We start from the raw sequence: 21262 nt of genomic DNA, 5'->3' as shown, positions 1-21262 counted from the left end.
CCACCTTTAGTTATTTCGTCAAATGCCAGCTTAGAGATGGCAGCAATTCCCCAATTTGTGAAGATGACCTCATGTTAGGCCCTGCAATTTAGTTTAAGCGTCTTGCTGTTCATATTACAGCACTAGGATGATGGAGAGGGCTTTTAAGCTTGGATTCCAGCTTTGAAAGTACTCTGATACCTCTTAGAAGCTCCTTATTTTCCCAGAACATCTTTTGGAACTCAGTTATGATCTTTCCCACCTGATTAAATTCCCATCTCCGTGCTCACGGGTGTATGCAAAGCTTGCATTAAGTTTGGCAAGTACATTAGGTTGAAAACAGCAGAAGCACAACTGCCAAATCCTCAAGAATACGTGTTTTTAATGTGCCAACTTTAAAGGAAAGCCGCTACTAGAACATCAGTGAACCTTAAAGACTGTCACTAGCTTTGAGCCAACATTTGTGGTTTTATACAAAGTTCATAGACATCTGGATATTAAAATTATAATAGTAAAGCTTGTAAGACTTTTTAAAGCTGCCATTTCCATATACATATTATTTTTTCTTAGCCTATTATTGTTTATGAACATTTAAAAGTATAGAAAATTGTCTGGTTCAGAATGAAATAGGGTTGCGTTATTTGATTCCTTGACATTCTTCGCGCTGTACGGATGGACTCAGTCCTATTGTGCCTTCGAAAATACCTGTTCAGCTGACAAGAGAAAAATGTCATCATTGTTTGTGTAGATTTGTGCATGATCCCATGGGTGTTCAAAATGATAAAGAGGGATCCTGACCATTTGAAAGTATCAAATGAAGAATTTCAGTATCTCGGCGGTTACAGAAATTAAATTACATTTGTATGGAGGATGTGGGAAAATGTTTCCATTCATTGAGAAATGATGTTTAGAAATAAAAAACAGGCTTCCTATAATGGGCCACCATTTATTTTTCACCATAACGTCCTTTGCTCCATAGATTCCAATAGTTTCACAACGCTGGATGTCGTTATAAACTAGGAAATGCTGAAGAGTTTTCTCTTACTGTGGCCTTTCCCCAATAAATAGACTCTTCTTTTCTATAGTATTTCAAAGTCAGAATTATAATTTCCTCTGGGGTGAGGGTAGGGTTAATCACACAAAATACAACTTAAAATGTCTATGAATCCATGTATGGCAGAAAAATGTTTAAAAAACAAACCAAAACATCCCTGCTTTTATATACATACAGAAGTTGTTAAAGAACAGCCTGCTTTTATAGATGATGTATTACAGAATTGTACACCTGAAATCTATGTAATTTTACTAACAATTGTCACCCCAATAAATTAAAAAAAAAAAAAAGAAAAGAAAAAAAGAACAGCCTGCTGGGCTCCATCTGCTCTTAGTTTCCCCCATCTGTAAAATGGGATGATACAGTATTTACTTCATAGGGTTGTTGGTAAATGGCGTAATGCATGTAGAGTCCTTAAGTGAGGGCCTGGAGCTCAGTGAGTACTCAGAAAATATTCAACAATAACCACAACAAAAGCAATAGTGACAACAACCCAACAAAATCTCAACAAGGAGAAATATCCTCACTTGAAGTGAGTGTGTGTAGTCACTAATATATTATGTTGCTTCAAGGATTCTGAGGTGCTCGAATAGGCTGTTGCAGGTGGGAATGGTGGCTTCGCCTCCAGTCAGTTTGCAGACAATCCACCTGGAAGTCTGTGGATGAAAGTGGTCAACTCACAGGTGCCTCTTGCCCCAGGATTCTTGTTTTCAAACCACAGTGAAGATGATCATTTGCTTCTCTTTTTTACTTTCAGTAATATTTATTTATTTAAAAAAAGAATGAACCCAAGAAAATTAAACATTAAAGTGCACGTTTGCTTCCCTTCATGGAAGAGATGTGTCTAAATGTCGGTGGAGATTTCTGAAAATTGCAACGTATGAAACATGTGCAGACTTCTTTTCACAGAGCCTTATATGGGCTGTTTGGAAGATTGGTATAGACTTGTAATGAGGCGTCTGACTCCATTTTTTGATGTTTGCTGACAGCTTTTAAGTCTTCTGCCTACACCTGGGTGAGCTGGTAAGAAAGCCTGGGTGCGCCCTCCCTTGGCACCACCAAGAAACCACACTCAGAATCCTCACCCAGTCATACCCCGTCACCACTTTAAAATCCCCAGCCAGTCTCTTTTCCTTCTCTCTCAGGCTGTCGCTGGACCTTCTTTAGAAGCCTCCCCATCTCTCCCCAGAGGCCTTTTCATACCCTCTTGGTGTGGGTGGGGCCTCATCAGTCTTGACGTTGAAAGCCAGTTTTGGATGGAAGCCCATCTTCTTCCTGCCAAGTGGCCACAATACTGGATATAAGGTTTCTTTTCAGAGCTTCACATCTGCATTTGATGTTATTTGTGGGTTCTAATTAGTGTCAGAAGGAAGTAACAGTAATAATAATAATAAAGTTTTTACTTTCTGCTAAGTGTCATAGTAAGCCTTTACATACGGAATAATTATCTCATTTAATCCCCACGACAACCATTTGATCCTTATTATCCCAATTTCAATGATAGAATGGAAGTTTACAATGACTAGATAACAATTTCAGTGTCACATAACTTGTAAGTAGCCGAGTTAGGATTTAAACCCAGGCAGTGTGTGTTCAGTACCCCTGTGCCATGTTGCCTTCCTTTTCGTATAAACCTAGTATACAAGTTTTATGAAGTACTTCATTGGGGAAGTCGTACCTGCATTTCCTTTTTGTCAGCCCTCCCTCACATATTTATAAAAGATTACAGCACATATCCGAAGCTCTATACATATTGGGGTCTCAAGCAAATCCTCGTGTGCCAAGGGAAAGACCTGGCTTAACTGGCTTGTTTCCATCCAAGCAGACATTGGTCCTATGCCTGGCAGGTGGCCAACAGATGTTTCTCGAAGTGAAATAATATGGAGAAGTTTAGGTAGAAGTGCTTTCTGTGTTCCGTTTTTCCTCTTTACCACTCTGAAAAATTTGTCTTGATTTGACCAAGCAAATTATTGATTCGTGCTCATGAGTGAAATGTTGGTCTCACAGAAATCAGTTTGAATAATAGAACTACCTTTTTTCCCCCAATTATATACCGAAAGCAATACATCCTTTGCCTCATAAAGCAGGAATGATGTTTTGGTGTTTGGCATTTCCATGGTTGCTTGCGTTGCAGGCCACTGGAGTTATACCTATTTGTGTATGTGTCGGGTTTCCCATTCAGATGGTGAACCCAGAGAAAATAAGGACAGCATCGTACTGAGGTCTCAGGCACCCACTAGTGTGAAAGCACTAACAGACCTTCACACATGGCCATTTCTCAGTAACTGTTGTTAGGTTGTTAAAGAACTATCAAACTGTGTCTAAAATGCTTACATTGTACCTGGGAGAAATAGCCACCAGCAACCCTTCAGTTCCATTTGCTTTGTGCTAATCAACTTTGGTCCTTACGACAAAGTAGGACTGTTTTCTTCATTACCTGCAGTTTCATAGGTAGTAAGTTCTAGAACTGTGACTCACTCCCAGCCATCAGTGTCATGTCAACAGCCATACCCTCTGCTGTGCCTGCCACCACTCCATCTTACTACCTAAAGTTGAAGTCTTGAGACACTTACTATCCCTTGAGAGAAATATTTTTTAAATGTATTCAGCTGCATTTATTGTAAACTTACCTGATAATGCTTTGTTTTTGAAAAGATGGAATATGGGAGAAAATTATGTAATTTCCTCACCTGACCTAATTTCCCCCCTGTCTCATGGAAACCACTCTCATTAAAGGAAGGGAACAAATTTTGACTATGGTTATTTAGGGCATAGCATTTAAAAAAAAATCATTTTAAAACCATAGTGGGATGGTTAGTGTGAGAAAGATGTCCCTGCCTGAGGAGAGAAAGGGCAGAAGACAGTGGGCTTTTAGGCAGAATTTCTTTTTTTTTTTTAATTTTATTTTATTAAATTTATTGGGGTGACAATTGTTAGTAAAATTACATAGATTTCAGGTGTACAATTCTGTATTACATCATCTATAAATCCCATTGTGTGTTCACCACCCAGAGTCAGTTCTCCTTCCATCACCATATATTTGATCCCCCTTACCCTCATCTCCCACCCCCACCCCCGCCCCCCTTACCCTCTGGCAACCACTAAACTATTGTCTGTGTCTATGAGTTTCTGTTTCTCATTTGTTTGTCTTGTTCTTTTGTTGTTTTTGGTTTATATACCACCATATCAGTGAAATCACATGGTTCTCTGCTTTTTCTCTCTAACTTGTTTCGCTCAGCATTACTCTCTCAAGATCCATCCATGTTGTCACAAATGTTCCTATATCATCTTTTTTTTTTTTCTTTTTTTTTTTTAATGTAATTTTATTAAATTTATTGGGGTGACAATTGTTAAAATTACATAGATTTTAGGTGTACAATTCTGTATTACATCATCTATAAATCCCATTGTGTGTTGATCACCCAGAGTCAGTTCTCCTTCCATCACCATATATTCGATCCCCCTTACCCTCATCTCCCACCCCCCACCCCCCGCCCCCGTTACCCTCTGGCAACCACTCAACTATTGTCTGTGTCTATGAGTTTCTGTTTCTCATTTGTTTGTCTTGTTTTTTTGTTGTTTTTGGTTTATATACCACATATCAGTGAAATCACATGGTTCTCTGCTTTTTCTGTCTGACTTATTTCGCTCAGCATTACTCTCTCAAGATCCATCCATGTTGTCACAAATGTTCCTATATCATCTTTTCTTACTGCCGAATAGTATTCCATTGTGTATATATACCACAACTTCTTTATCCATTCATCTATCGAAGGACATTTTGGTTGTTTCCATGTCTTGGCCACCGTAAACAAAGCTGCAATGAACATTGGAGCACACGTGTCTTTATCTCTAAATGTTTTCAGATTTTTTGGGTAGATACCCAGGAGAGGGATTGCTGGGTCATATGGCAATTCTATTCGTAATTCTTTGAGGAACCTCCACACTGCCTTCCATAACGGCTGCACCAGTCTGCATTCCCACCAACAGTGTATGAGGGTTCCTTTTTCTCCACAGCCTCTCCAACATTTGTTATTATTTGTCTTGTTGATGATAGCCATTCTAACTGGGGTGAGGTGATATCTCATTGTGGTTTTGATTTGCATTTCTCTGATGATTAGTGATGTTGAGCATTTTTTCATATGTCTATTTGCCATTTGTATGTCCTCTTTGGAGAAATGTCTCTTCAAGTCCTCTGCCCATTTTTCAATTGGGTTGTTTGTTTTTTTGTTGTTGAGTTGCATGAGTTCCTTGTATATTCTGGATACTAACCCCTTATCAGAGGCACTGTTTGCAAAAATCTTCTCCCATTCAGTTGGTGGCCTCTTTATTTTGTCAATGGTTTCTTTTGCTGTGCAGAAGCTTTTAAGTTTCATATAGTAGAATTTCTAGTAATTCTCAGAGGGAGGTGCTGGTACGGGCTTCCCACACCATGGAAAGTGCTGAGACTCTGTGGCCAGACAGTCAGTCCTGGGTTGGACTCTCAGCCTGTATTTTACTGAAAGCAGCAGGTCCTTCTATGGTCAAGTTACTTAACCTCTGTGGGCCTCTTTCTCTTCACCTGTAAAATGGAGAGCTGGATTCTTACTTGCAGGGTTGTTGTGAGGAGGAAAGTGGATAGTACCTATGCAGCCCCTGATTTTCACAGAAGCAGCCCCTCTGCCAGCAGACCTTCCAGTAGAGCAGGTCCCCGTGTCCATGAAACGTAACTCTCTCTCACCCTTTCAGTGCCAGATGTCACGAGAGCTAGCCCACATTCAGACCCAGGCACACTTTTGACCTCAACTAAGACAGAAGGCTCTGTTACTCAGTTTCCCCAGCAATGAAACAGAAACAAAAAAATCCATTCAATCTCGATACCTATAACTGACAAAATAACACAGTGGAGAGGAAGGTTGACACCCTGCTTTAATTACTTGTCACTTTTTATAAAGGATGTTTGTCTTGCAGAGGAAACCATATTGAATTAAAGAGAAGTTGCTGTGTTTATTACAGCTGGAAAATGTAATTTTGCAAAATATTTTTTTTTTTTGCTGTGTGTCACTCTGACTGGTAAAGGTGGAAGGTGGAGACAAGCCTCACATGCCAAGCATTAAAGACAACCCTTAAAGTCATCCTCTGCCTGACGCACTGTACCTCCCTTGGTCACACTCACATCCTCTCTGGAAGACCTCTCTAGCACGGCTCCCTTGCTCAGCACCAGGGCAGCAGTTGGCTTGGCTCTGTAAGCACATGACGTGGCAGTCATGGTGGCGGGCAGCTTTACCCGTGACAAAGAACCACATCCTGCAGTCCACACGCTCCCTCTAAAATGTGGGAGCAAGACATCTAGACTTGCGAGACAGCCAGACTGTTCATGAAGTGGCCTGAGGGCAGTGGGAGTGTTTAGCCTGGGAAGTTACATGAGCACAGACGATTGATTGGGTCCCATTGGGGATTTCAGGGCAGGCTTTGGAACTGACCTTGGCTTCAAAAGGGTGAGTAGAGAGAGCCCATTGCATAGAGTGAGGAAGGCCCTTCCAGCAGATTGAACAGCCTGATCCAAGGCCCAGAAGGTGGGACCTGGTACAGTGCATGCCCAGGAGTGGGATGGGGCTGGGAGAGCATCATGGAACTTCAGGCTGAGGTCACAACCTGGAGAGGAAATGAATGCAGGTTAAGGAAGGTCTTGTTTGCCAGGTCATGGAGCACAGATGTTACCCTATAGATAGGGAGGCATTTAGGTCTCTCGCTGACTTCATGGAGGATTGACTGGAAAAGGGGGAAGAAGGGGAAGGTTGGAAAGAGGCAGGGAGACCAGTGTCCAGCTAGTAAATGATTTCTGTCCTCCACATGAGGGACACTGAGGGCCTGCGGTGGGGCAGAAGGCGCAGGGGGATGGTGCATGCTCTAGTGACAGGAAGTCAGTTGCCCTGACTTTGCATTTGAAGAACAACTGAGTACAAAGTTGATATTCCTCCCCTCCCCACCCCCCTATCAGCTCCTGACACATGAAATTAAAACCCTTTCAAGTTTTTTATAAGCCTGTCATTTCCACAATAATTTTAAACCTAAAACAAAAAAAGGAGTTATTTAAAGGTAATTAACATATATATTTTAAAATTTGGTTATAATCGGCTTCTATGGAGTTAGAAGAAAACCTATAGAGAGGTTTCTGGGTGTTAAAGGGCCTAACCAGGGTGAGTCAGGTAAACCTCAGTTGGTATGAAGACCGTGATTTTCCCACAGTGTGGCGATGACGAAACTTCAGCCATTTGATGACTTAATGGAGAAGGGATTACCGTTTAATATTCAGGAAGGAGTCTTCAGTAGGCATGGAATATATCCCCCAACAGAAACTTGCTCTTTTTCAAATGTCTGTCTCTAAAGGTCCAGAGGAGCAGGGGTGGAAAATTCTGAGTCTGTTCAAATCCAGCCCAAGTGTCATCATACTTTGTAAAAAGGACTCAGCACAGTGAAACAGTCTTGGTGCCTGTGACTTCAGCCAGGATACCCAGGCCACCGTCACTTTGCCAGTGTTTTAGAGAATTCTTCTACGTCTAAAAACGAGAATGGGTTTCAAGAAGTGAATGTTCTAACTCCTTGGCTAGCTCCTGGGTATCCTTTAAATCTTAGCTCAGGTATTACCCCCCGAGCGGCTTCCTTCGACCTCTCCAGACCCACTGAAACACTTCCCCTCAGTCACATAACATGTGGTGGATGGAATTGGAATTCACCTGTCTTCCTGAAAAATCACGAGGTCTCTGAAGGCAGGAACTGTGTAATTTTTGTGCTTTTATCACCTACATAGTGCCCGGCATAGGTTAGGCGTTTGGTAAATGAATGAATGGATAGAATCTTGGATTCCACCCTATGCCAGCTCTTGTTGTGCTCATTTTGATCATTGAGTTCTGTTTATGTGTTGTTGTTTTTTCCTTTGTGGGTGTGTGTGGCTTAAAACATAGTTTTATATGATTGTTTCCCTTCAGCTGCAGTGGAGTTAGAGGAAGTAAATTTGCTTGTGAATCATGAGGATTTCTTTGGGTTACATGAAAACAATGCAAATTATGCTGTTTCTGTAGTCGTGAAATATTTCAGTTGGGGACTATCCTTACATTAATAGCTTACCATCAAGCATGCAAAGTACTTTCATCCACCAGTGGCGAATACATGTGACCACTACAGCAGAAACCTGGGACGTGTTTTGGAAGAGACTATGAGGTGTTCATGAGAAGGTAGCCCCAGCCTCCTGAATTGATCATTCAGGTTAATGCCTTCTGCAATTCTCTGATTTTTCTACCTTTTGCTGTTTATTTTTTTTAATTACAAAAGGCCCATTTGTAACTTTAGTTTAAAAATAAATATAATGTAAATGGTCTTTTCTCCAGGGGAAATAATGACCTCAGTAAACCTTGGAAAAGTCTCCTTACGGTTTTCATTCTTTTAATTTAAAAATTGCTATGTATTTGTGTATCTGTGTCATTGCATGTGTGTGTATTTGTGTTTTACTTGGATAGGGGTATACCGAGGGGAAGGAGTTAAGACATTGTAACATATGGAGTTAATATTCCTTATGACAGCAGATACCACCCGCTCACAACAAAGCCAACCATTTCTACATTTTACGGAATCTTTGTGCAAGATCTAATTGTGAGAAAAATAGTCACCACTGTTATTTGTCACGTATGTTATATCTACTCTGCTTTGGAAAAAGGATTTGACATATTTTTTTTTTTTTGTCCTGCCTCAACTAAAGAGTGTTCTAGAACTTAACACTGTTTGTTACTGGAAAGGAACTCTGGAATCCTGGATTCTTGCTGGCATTGAAAGAGTTCCCCCTGGGATACTCAAATGAGTAGTTTAAACTGAAACCAGTTTCTGAATGCCCCTAGTACTTACCACTCAGCCAAAGTCTTTCTTTCCGAGCACCTTGAGGAATGTGCTGTTCATCTGTGCAAGCCGTTAAAGTAAAAAGCAAACTATCGATATGGGGCCAGTGATTGGCATCTGGTTATGGCTCTCTGGAGCCCGGCTCACTTGAAAGGCTACTCTAGGCTCATTACATTTCACAGTTTTCATAGTCACCATCTGCTCACTACACGGAATTACCATACCATTTCATGACTCCCACACATTTTCCATTATGCCAGCTTTATAAAGTCTACGATATTCTATGGGCTCTCTTTGCAGTCAGCATCTAAATAGAGTAGGTTTTATTTGTCTTCATGTTTTTAATCTAAGAAGTAAAAGATTAGTGTAGAAGATTCTAGTATCATTATGTCCTGTGACTTTCCAAAATTTCTCTTTATCAAAGAGAGCATGGCCTCAGTCTAAATAATTTTAAGCCATTAATAGTAGTGGGAAGTTGCAGCATGGCTCCTTAAAAACACCAAAAAATAAAGTTTTTTCCTCCCCCTCTCTCTGATGTGGCAACTTCTCTTTGTCAAAAATTGGAGAATTTACAGATTTAAGGAATTAACCCTGAGAGTATTAATGACTCATGTTTTGAGGAAGTTGAAAGAAAGTACAATGCTCACTGTTATTCAAAAGCATTTCTTGAAAAACTTAATCATTTATACGCAGCTCAGACCATCCCCCTGTTCTCTAGAGATAAACAGAGTCAACTTATCCAAGATTGAAGTCTTCATTTCCCTTCCCAAGTTGTCTTCTGTGAGTGGCACTACCTGCCCCTCACTCAGTCAGGTGTCCTAGAAGACATCTCTCCCAATGTCATCACTCTCACGATCACCACCATCTTTGTCACTTGTGAATCAACTTGATTTTACTTCCCACCAATTTCTTCTTATCCCCCCCCTTAATTCTTACCAGTGCCCTCTACTGCTCTGACTACCGCAGTAACCTCTTACGCTGTCTGCCTGCTGCCAGTCCCACACTGTTCACCCCACTGCAACCAGAAGGATGCTTCTCAAATATAAATATCTGTGAACGCTGTTTGCCTGCTTGCAAGCCTTCAGTGGGTACACCATTGAGTTCAGGATGGATTGCAAACTTCTTCATGTGACTTACACCCCGTTTTCTTCTCTAGCCTCCACTTTTTCTTTCATCCCTTACAGTTCTTCAGGTCTCACCTTTGAATCTCTTCCTCTGGGATGCCTCCCTATTTCTCTGAGTTGCGGTTTGGAGCCCTTCTCTGAGCTCCATGGTACCCAGTGTTTCCCAGAACACAGCACCTAACACACTGATTATAAGTGTATGTTTGTGTCTCTTTATCATTCACTAGACTGTAAGCTCCATGAAACCAGGGCCTCTGCTTCCTGTTACATCTTTAGCGCTTAGGAAAATGCGTGGCACGTGGTATTCTCACTAAATATCTGTTAAATGAAGGAAATCTCTCTTTTGGAAGGTGATACATGGTGAGATGAAAAATATCATTCAAAAGATTTTGCAGTTGGTTTATCAAATTATATTTGCTGGAATCCCCATGTGAAGTTAAAGCATCATGTATGGCACTTATATAGTAAACTTGTTAGCTGGGACCATTTGATTTAGTCTTTGGTTCTTAACTCCTTTAACATGGTTGGATATAAGGCACACTGACATTAGATTTTAAAAATGCTTCAGTTCGAGCCCTAGCGATATCCCTTATACTGTGTAACTGGACCAATCAACTGACATGTCTGAGACTCAGTTTTCTCCTTTGTTAAATGGAGGTGATAATGATCCTGTGTGTTCATATGTGAAAATACCTAACTTGGTGCCTGGAACATAGTAGGTACTCAGTAAATGTTAATTTCATGTATCATAATGAATGAGAACTAAGGAATATACTTCATGTTGTTCAAGATGTTTCAGTATTCATTACATGAATTCAAGTTACTGTGTGATAATTTACCAATCTTCTCGTAGTGTCCTCATTTTACTTTAAATACTAATAATCCATCTTTAACCAACTCACACACACACACACACACACACACACTCTCTCAGCTCCACCATTTTCATCAATTCTATTGTTTCTTATCCATTTCTTCATTTCTCATCCATTTCTCCCTTTGTATAGTATCCTGTTGCAAATGTATAGTTCAGCCTCAAGGAGAGGAATAATTACTTCTAAGTTAGCGTTGTTTTGAGCCTAGGAATCTTGACTGACTCAAATTTAGATTTAAAAAGTTATATTGACACTAAAGAAAGACATTAGTGTTATTACCCTACAGGTAATTTTATATGTTGTCTCCTTTATAAAGTATTATCACACGTTTTTTGGTTTTTACTATATCACTTCTCATGGATTTTTGAAGCAGTAGTAATGGAACTTTATTCTCTGTAGGCAGAGAATATGGTTGACGAATATATCTTAAGGACATGATCCCATCAATGGGAGGAATAAAAAACAGATTCAGTCTCTGCCCTCATGGAGCTCCTTTTTTAAAACTTACTCTCAACTTAATTAACTTAATGAATAGGATCAAAGACACATCTGTTGACTTGGCACTCTTATTAAGTCTCTTTGAAAGTCCAGCGACACTAAGGTTGAAAGAAGGTCAATGGCTGGCAAAAAGCTGTAGCTCTTAAACATGCACTCAAGAGAACCACGCAAAGAGTTATAGAATGTATGTCAGCAGGGGCGTCTGGCAAAGGGGCATCTTCTCAATGTAACCAGTTCATAAATTTGAACATCCATTTAACCAGAAGAGGAGCCTTTTTCTCCACACTAGCACTCTCCTGAGTTGTATCCAGTAATGATACAACTTGGTGCCTTGTCTGCTGGAAAACAAACAACTACTGCCAGAAGCCAAACCAAACAAACAAAGGAAGAGCATTGGAGAGTTTCTGCTGTGAACTCATCTCCTTTTCTTCTTTTCAGAATGTGGTATTTTCCACTAAAGAAATAGAACACTTTAAAGGTAGTGGGTAAAGATGCTGGATGTGTTTTTGTTGATTTTCTAAGGAGACATTCAACAATAGTCTATTGTGTATTCATCCTCAGATGATGTAATGGAGAGTAGGATTGGGAAATAGTTTTCTAGTATTTAGGTGTCCCTGCAAAGAAGCGGCCCTTAAAAACCCATGGGAATTGTATTTATTCTGGCTACTCTTTACAAAGGGGATACATACCCATTCACCAAGGCATAATTGACTTTGCTAATTGTATCTTGCCACAGAGGATGAAAGACTTTGCATTTCCAATTGCCTTTTAATTATTTTGTAAACATTTGGGTCAATAAAATATCACTGTCCCTTTTCCAATGCATTTTGAATACTAATTTAAAATATCTTCTCCTATTCAGCTCTTAATGAATGTGGGTGGAAAAGGCTATGCCTATTATGCAATGATAATTTTGAGGAGAGCATTATTCTATGTGTGAATTCTCCAATGCCTTCGCAACCTCTCCCTGGAAAATTAAAACAAAGGTCCACAGATAGTTCATAAGGCTGACTAATTCTACCAAGCAATAGAATCTGCCATATCATTTTTACCAGACTCATTCCTTGGTGGTATTTCTAACATAATGTTTAAGAAATTTACCTGCTGAATTCTTACTTTTTTCATAGATAATTTTAGTTATCGTGGTGTCGGGGCTTTATTCAGATTTAATTCTGTTTTCTGCATTTACCTTTATTTCAATGAAGCAAAAAGCAGCAGCTTGTTTTCAGGAGGAAGGAGCCAGAACCAAAGATGAAAAATGAGTGTTTTTATTAACTTTTGTGTTCTTCTGGTTTGTTTGTGTTTGTCTGTTTGTGGTATTGCCACAGTGGTGTTCAGCACATCTGGAGGCCAGCAAAAATAACAATTTCTGTCTGTTATGTTAAAGTTGTGTATATTCCTTCTTATTTGGAAAAAAAATTCTTGGAAAAATACTGTGTCCAGTGAAGCTGGCAGTCCTTGGGCTGAATAGACAACTTGTCTCTTCTTCTTACAAAGGAAGAAACGGCTCCTTCTCTGCTACTTACAGCGCAGGCGAGTCTACCTTCTTTTCTTTCTTTCAGGTGATGAACATCCAGGAAAAAAAGGTCTCTAATATGAGAGTACATTAGAGGATGGACCACTAGGGACACAGATGTGAATTTATTTTAATCATGCTGGCAATGCAATTTATTACCCTGGAAATTGATTTTAGCAAGAAGTACATGAATATCTTTGACGATCAGATGGCATGTTCATTGTACCAGGAAAGGAAAAAAAAGAGGCAAATCAGAGGAAAAGAATTAATTTCATTCTGGGCTGTAGTCAGGGCTAGATTTTTATTTTATTTTTCTGAAGATTCATTTATATTGTATTAGTCTGAGGCCTATTAATGTGCTACACTGAGCATTTCAGAGTCCAGTTTCCTAAAAAGGGACCAATTACTCATACAAATGCCTCCTTCTTCCCAGAGAGGTATGTCCAGAGGTCAAAGACAGGCAGGTAGCATGCCTAACAAAGGACAGAGTATATCAGGTCGTTACCACATAACAAATCAGCCAAAACTCATGGGCTGGTTATGCAGCAATATCGTGGACCTACAATGGGTTTGGCCATTACTTCAAGCCATGAATCAGTCAGTCTCCCACAGGGTGCTCTGTGACTTTCATTCTGCCACAACATTCTCTGGCCGATCTGAATTCAACTTTGAAAAAGATTCCTCAGAACAGCCACTAGGATTTCATGTGAGAATAAGGAACGGTATCTATGAATAGAAGTGCCCGACCACTCAAAATTATGTATAGTACACAGATAACCTGCCTTTTCTGGTTAATTAAGAGTTCACTGGAATTTCAGATTTTTCTGGATTTGAATTCCAGGTCTTACCAACTAGTTGTAGCCACTTAGGCAAGCCACCCAACCTCTTAGCCTCAGCTTGCTTATTTGTGAAATGGGAACCTGGACTCACAAGATTAGAGTTGAGTGGAATACCCTCTGTGGAAATGTTTTGCAAACTTTTAAAGTGCTACAAATGAGTTACCATGATTGAAATCAGGCTGTGTGCTTATAAAAGTTCAAATCCAGCATCGGTGGCTATATTCTCAGGCTTCATCCTGGGTTTTAGAACAAAATTGGTAGATATATTGGTAAGTTTGTTTGTTAAGATGAGCATGTTGTTGTCTTCAATTTATGACATGCTGTATTTTGTCTATTGAAACAAAAATTCATTACATATACAGATAATTTGAAAGACACCAATATTTTGTTTTCTTTTAGTTGGATTCTATGATTAGGAAGAGTCACAGTTATGGTCTGAGTCGATTTCTGATTCTCCACATGTAGAGTCATCAAGTAAGGGCATACCTGAGGCAATTCTACCTTTTACCTTTTTCCTGACAATATTTTCTCCTCTGCTTATATTTTAATTCCCTCTTTCAAATTGTGACTTAGGACACAAGGGAACATGTTGAATTACCCTTGTTTTTCTTACCCTGTTCTTCCTTGAGGTAGGTTGAAACAGAGGATTAACTCACAGGTAGAGACATCAATTTTAGGAGGTCTATGGTGTACGAGAAGCAGGGCAAAAGAAACACAGGGCAGGAAGCTAAAGAGCTTGAATAGCTTTGCCTTTCTCCACACATCAGGCACCTCTGCAGGGGCTCACTGTTTATTGAAGATGTGTAAATTCTGTCAGCATCATGAGAGATAAGCATAAAAGACCACGATGATGAGTTGGGAATCATTCACAGTATCCATTCAGTCCCCATGTCTTGTCTATCATTTTCTTCAAAGAGTCTGATTTCTTCCCTTCTCACCCTTTTCAATGACTCTGAGCTCTGTCAAGGTATCCAGGGCTATATGACTTTAGCTTCAAGTAGAAATTTCCACAAAAGGCAAAAATTCTGATTTTCATACAGACAGGAAATGAACATGGGTTCAGATTTGGTTCTACTCGTCAATCATTGAGGGAACCAGGCAGATGGTATAGCCAGAGATATTCTGAAGATCAGGGTCACTGGTAGATCAGGACTATTGAAATGAATCTACAAACAGCAGCAAATCATTTTCCCTGCTGGGGTGGGGTGAAAGGGGAATACAAACTGCTTCTGGAAAGGACAGAATTTGCACATCTATGCACAAGAATTATTTCGCATTCCTATGACTTTCTTAAACTTATAGAGTTGTTAAGTACTCCCGTAGAACCAGAATCCAATAACTCAGAGGGCTGTTCTCTAGAGTCTAGACAATGCATAGTTTTCCATTGAGGCGCATTTTTCTCTATAACTGCCTGGTCGCACTGTGGTTGACTTTGGCCACCTCCACCAGATTAAATGTCCATAAATACCGCTTTCTTCATTTGACTCACCCCCACCAAATTTTCCTTGGCTACTTGTCATTGATTCTGTCTGGTCTGATCCCTTCCTAGCCATCAGGTTCTTTTATAATCTTTTACATCTCCATCACTACATGCCACTTTTCTCCAAAATGCAAACCTTACTTTAGCTGAACGACCCTTTTCCCTCCACATGTGCACATGTTTAATTCCTCAGCCGAGTCTTAGATAGAATCTCCCCTTTTTAACCTATCCAGCCCCTTGTTGAAGGCTAGTTCACCTCAACTTTGTTAAACCTTGTCTCGCTGACCTCCTGTCGGTTATATGGTTTCTACTAAACAACCACCACTCACTTAATTACCTTGTACTGTTGGGGAATATTTCGTGTTTGCCCGTGCCAACTTGATCGTAAACTCATTTCTTTCTTTGATTATATCCCACCCTGCCTAGCACCACTATGAGCAAATAAAACCATTTATGATATACTTGTTGATCTATTGATCTGTAATTATCCTATCCTGGTTACCATTCATTTGTGTGATTTAAACGAGAATTGAATAAATGGGGAGAGATGAAGAAATTTTTCATTTCTTAAAGTTGTTCTTAGATTTAAGGGAATTTTCTGAATCTTCCTTAAGCCTTAAGCCTTCCCCCAGGAGATCCCGAAAACTTGGTCGTGGGTGTGCCTTGACTTTTCGCTTGGGTTGTCCCTACTAGTTTAACCTTGGAAAGAACTGCATTTCTTAGGAGCACTCACTTAATATTTTGTTATTAAGCCCCATTCAGAGCAACAGTTCAAGGTAACTATTATCCACAAAATTGCATTTTACATTATGTCCAAAAGTGATAGTCCAATTTAGAAAGTAAAAAGTCAACATTTTTGGTATAAAATAAAGTGAATTTGGACTCCATGAGGATGAGAGGGTGTGCTCTCTGGGCTTGCTGTGTAGACATGCCTTCAGCCTCTGGGGTGGCAGGTGCCACCGGTTTTAGTTTGGTCTACAGAAAATAAGGTACAATTTTTTTCTTCCTTAGTGAAGGCAGAGATGTTTTGTCTGTTTTATTCACTTGTTTACTCCACATGCCTCTGGCATATTTTAGATGCTCAGAAAATGTTTGATGTTAAATGAACAAATCCTTGTTTTTCATCCTCTAATCAGTGTAATGTATTTACAGTTTCTGAATTTACAGTTTTTGCAAATCCTATTTTGGTGGTGTTCAAATTAATCTACTTCCCCTAATAGATATAGAAACTCAGACAAGAATCCCAGTTTTATGAGAAATATCCGGAAAAGAAAAAGAGAAGTTAATATAATTTGAACCAAAATCATGGCATGTGCGTATTACACATTTGTATACATTGATACAGCCACAGAGCTTTTAATCGGTAGAAATCTGGCTTCTACCCAGAGGTGGTTATGTTAATATTATGTTCATGTTTACTAATGCATGTTCTATCATATTTTTGTGGCATGGACTTTTATTCCTCCCACTCATAGTTGACTAAAATATTACTTGAAATCAGTTACTTATTGACATACAATTTTCACAACAATTATATTTGGCACACCTAAAAGAATAAAAATTGTTTGACACGAAGATGTGTTTTAGTATTAGATCCCTTTATTAAATACAGTTCCCACTTAGCAAGGAAACTTTCAGTGGCTTAAAGTAAAATTCTGTGATTTCTTATTCTTAGTCCACTATCAATATCTGCTTGGACCTAGCTCCTGGAATTATTACTGAATACCTTTTCCCTCATGTGAGCTAGATGCCAGTAGCCTCCAGGTAATTTTCAGGCTGATAGTTCTTCTTCCTGCTTGAAATGAGCATTTCCCACAGGTCAAATTAGACAGCAGATAACCAAATAAATTTATTTCATGCATGAGAGCTTCTGGAGGAGAAAATGGCTCAACAACAAATTTGTCTTCGAAGCAGCAAGTGCTTTATTGATCTCCATGTGTTGAAAAAGAGGGTCTCTGAGCCAAATTCCATCTAAAACAGCAATTAGGTAGAAAGGCCATTAGTTGCAAGTACAAATGATCAGTTAGCTCTCTAGAGGAATACAAACTTACTGTAGAAGATTTTTGCTAAATACATTCGTTAAAATAGAACTATCTGTAAGAGAGAAAATTTAGCTGGAGAGTTTTCTCCCATATCCAGCGTTGTAAACATGTCTAAAACTTCTTTGACAGAAGCGCTCAAACATGAGTATTCTCACACGTATACGAATATTTCTATGTGACTTTTCCAGTATCCTCGAGAAGAAGACTTCCTGTCTGTACATTCTTCTGGGCAGTTGTAACCTTGGGATCCACAAATGCTTACATATATAAATTATGTTTATTCCTATCACTGAATATTTGGCATTATAAGAATGTTAAACCATTTTAGCAAAATTATCTTTTAGAAGTAGAACATGGTGGGCAGGAACTAACCAGTATCCTCCAGATGTGATCAACAGCAGGATTCTGACCCAGGAAGAGTCTGGGTCTTTGTGGGATTCTGAGCCCACACACTTCTCTGCCATTCAGTTGAGCTGGAGACTAAAGGACACTCCTGACCTAACACTAGGCAGCCAGTGCTTTTCCGAAGGGAGCTATTTGGTCGAGGTCTGCCTGTAGACAGGATGGGAAGGATTTAGGCCAATGTTACAGGAGGAAAATGTTAGCTACCAAATGGCCTAGAAGGCAGAGAGAAAGAGAATTTGGGAATTGGAGAAGAATCCGAGCTGGACAGCAAACTGAGCCACAGCATACCAATTTGTAGTAATCATAAAGCTACTGGCTCCAGCCGGCTGTTTTTATTGAGACTTTACAGTGTCCTGGGCATGTATTCATGTCACCTCATTTAATTTCCTCTCTGTAACAATCCTGTACCATAAGTATTGGTATTTTTATTATGCAATGGATTGTTAGCATCAATTGTCTTTTTTTGTCCACTGCTGTGTTCTCAGAGTCTGGCAGAGAGTCGACATGTGAACATTTGTTGAATTCATCCTCATTTTGAAGATGAGGCAGCCAAGACGGAGTTATTTGCCTAAGACTGTGCATCAGTTATTTAGCCCAACTACTTGTTATAAAGTCCACGATTCAGATAACGATAAGGATTCAGATATCTTAGGATCCAAACCTGTTGTTTATTGTATATTTATCTGTTTAAATGGATTAAAGATTTCTTTCTATTCCTTTCTTTTTTATAAAAGTCTATAGACAGTTTGATTTTATTTCCTACATGCCGTAAGAAAAAGGAAAAAAAAAATAGGGATTTGCGTGTGAAATAGTCCCTCAGTGGGACTATGGTTCCTGAGGTGTCCAGGAATTGTGGTGACAGTTGGGAAGGAGTGCACGCAGAGAGCCCTAAAGGAAAATTAGAAACTCGGAGACACTAGAGTCAGACCACTTTTTCAATTGGCCCTCCTGCCAATTTCTGTTTTGACTTACGGTATATTGTATGCATTGCTCACCTGGCAGTTTTCTAATCTATTGTGGATAGAAAAATGGTTATTTTCTTCAAAGCAAATCTTAGGAGATGCTCAAAGACTTATCATTTGAAGAGCAGTGATTGGCATTTCAGCATGTGATTTTTTGGGGGTCTTAAACTACGACCCTGAGCCCACTGCCAAACTAGTGGGGGGTATCGTGGCTTATTCATGAGAGGGCCTGCAGTGACTATATTCAGCTTCACTACTCGTTTGAGGTGGGACTCTGGATGGCTTCATGACTAATAGCAGGACAGGTGTGTCTCTGAAAGAGACTTGTGCAAGTACAGACAGTCCCTGACTTGCAGTGGTTCAGTTTATGTGAAAGCTATGCGGGTGCAGTAGAAAGCGCATTTTGAATTTTCATTTAGATCTTTTCCTGGACTGGTGGTATGTGGTATGGTCCTCTCCCATGATGCTGGGCAGTGACAGCACTTCAGCAAGCAGTCAGGCAGGTGACCACGAGGCAGCCGATACTCTACAGTGTGTTGTGTTGCCAGTGGTTCTTTGAGATTGTGTTCTGAGCACGTTTAAGGTAGGGTAGGCAATGCTATGATTTCGGTAGGTGAGGAATATTAACTATTTTTGACTTAAGATATTTTCAACTTACAATGGGTTTATCGGGAAGTAACCCCATCATAAGTCTAGGAGCATCTGTATACTGTATGTACCCCTATACACCTGGAATTTATGTAGAGTGGCCACAGCTTCCTGAAGTTTCCAAATCCACCATTATTTGGCAGTTACCATGCTGTGAACTGAGAGTTTAATACGAAATGTTGTTAAGGACCCATGATTCAATTCGGCATAGCCTAAAACCTCTCCTGATGTGTATAGTCTGTTTCATCTCAGAATAATGAATATGCTGCCACAGCAGTCCCGAGCCCTTGATTCCCCAGTTTAGAATGGATGCAGCTTCAGAACTCTGCTGGATAGGCTATACATTTTGGCAGCTAGAGAAATCTCCAAGGTTTTCATCAATCATGACCCTCACTTTCCATTGTAATATGTAAGGGAGATGGGAAGCTAATGGCTGCCTGAGCTAATGGGGATTTCACAGATATGGCTGCAGTGACTTTTGTATGGTTAGTTATGCTTTCACAGTCTCGTCTTGCTTTAGGAAGTGAACTTCTGTTGAGATTCACAAAGAGATAACCTGAAGAATCGGGAGCCATCATTTTGCACAAATTCTATAGCCAAATGATTTATTGTTTTGACCTTCTTTCATAGTTTTCCTCTTCCATAATCAATATTTATAGGATTTTGACTGCACAAGGTTAATTATACATGAATGTGTGCATGTAGATATGAATATGTATGTATAAATACTTATATATGCATATACTTGTATATATGCATATACTTCAGCGTATAAATTTTTTCCTAAGATAGTAATAAACTAAGTTGATTCTAATTAGATACTTCTGGGGAATGGCTGTTCAATATAATGACACTCTAATGCAGCAAATCATTCCCAGAGTTATGTGTGTTCTTTGTAGATGACTTTTTTGGATTCCCCCTCACACTGCCCCTTGAATTTTAAAACAGCATGAACACAGCCAGAAAATTTCTTATGATCTTTTGAGTGCTAGAAAATTAATATCGGGACTTCTGAGATGTTAAACTTGGGAAAGAAATTAAAACATGCCTCTTGTATTTTCTTATACTATCGTAAGCCCTTGGCTATCAGTTATGTGAGCTACTGACAATCAATCACTAGGTAACACAGAAGTTGTTGAAATGCATTTGGCTGCTTATATTTGCTCAGGGGTGTGTTTTTTGGTATTCTCGAATTACCCTGCATTTCAAATAAATTCAGGCTACAGACCAGGATTACCATTACCACAAGTATTATCTATCTATCATCGTTATGGATTTATTGGCCAATGGAGTGACGTGTAAAACAAAGTGAGATACAGATATTGGAAAGAAGGTAACCCTGTGCAGCAACAGGAAGGGGCAAAGAAATTAAACAGGTCATTTACTAAGGAAGAAATAAAGATGTGCATTAAACATATGCAGCAATTTAATCTTACTAGCAATAAAAAAATAACAGGGTAACATTTTTCATCTGTCAAATTGGGAAAGACGCTAAAAATGATGGTCGCCTCTGTTGAAAAATGTCTGGTGTGTGGAAAGAGTCTCATGAGTAGCTATTGGGAATAAAAATTGGCAAAATGTTTCTGAAAGGCAATTTTAAAATATACATCAAAATCTTAAAAAGTGTTCATATTCATTGCTTTCATAGTTCATAGTTCTACTTCTAAGACTTTACTATGGGCAGTGCCCCTTCTTTGCTTTCTAATCCCTTTGAGAATCTGATTAAAGTGATGACTCCTTTCTAGGAAAAATGCAAATGTACGGTCAGGTTTGCATTGACTTTCTCAAGTCGTATTGTGATTGCCAAACTCCAACAAAATGATAATACCTTATACTACAATATTAATTTTTATAACACCCCAAATACTGTTACTTTAAACATTATAAAGAAGTCATAAAATAAAATCTGTGAAACATCTTTAATATATTTCATGCGTAAAATTACGAGAATTAAGCATAAAGTAAAATCTT

The 21262-nt window shown here is 39.3% G+C and overlaps 1 protein-coding gene and 1 long non-coding RNA gene across 3 annotated transcripts in view; one reads left to right on the top strand and one right to left on the bottom strand.

Annotated features, from left to right (window-relative positions):
• Nucleotides 1-21262, top strand: part of PID1 (phosphotyrosine interaction domain containing 1) — a 215280-nt gene that overhangs the window by 170820 nt on the left and 23198 nt on the right. The window lies entirely within an intron of this gene.
• LOC141567474 (uncharacterized) overlaps nt 16839-21262 on the bottom strand; it is a 263287-nt gene continuing 258863 nt past the window's right edge. Inside the window, exon 5 of the long non-coding RNA XR_012490114.2 lies at nt 16839-17205. This is a non-coding gene — a long non-coding RNA (uncharacterized LOC141567474). The remainder of the gene's footprint in view (nt 17206-21262) is intronic.

This window comes from Rhinolophus sinicus, chromosome 17, assembly GCF_057876585.1.
Source record: "Rhinolophus sinicus isolate RSI-liver-muscle chromosome 17, RSI-T2T, whole genome shotgun sequence".
In the NCBI taxonomy this organism is placed as follows: Eukaryota; Metazoa; Chordata; class Mammalia; order Chiroptera; family Rhinolophidae; genus Rhinolophus; species Rhinolophus sinicus.
Note: the sequence above shows the minus strand (reverse complement) of the source record. Positions and strands in the feature narration are given on the sequence as shown.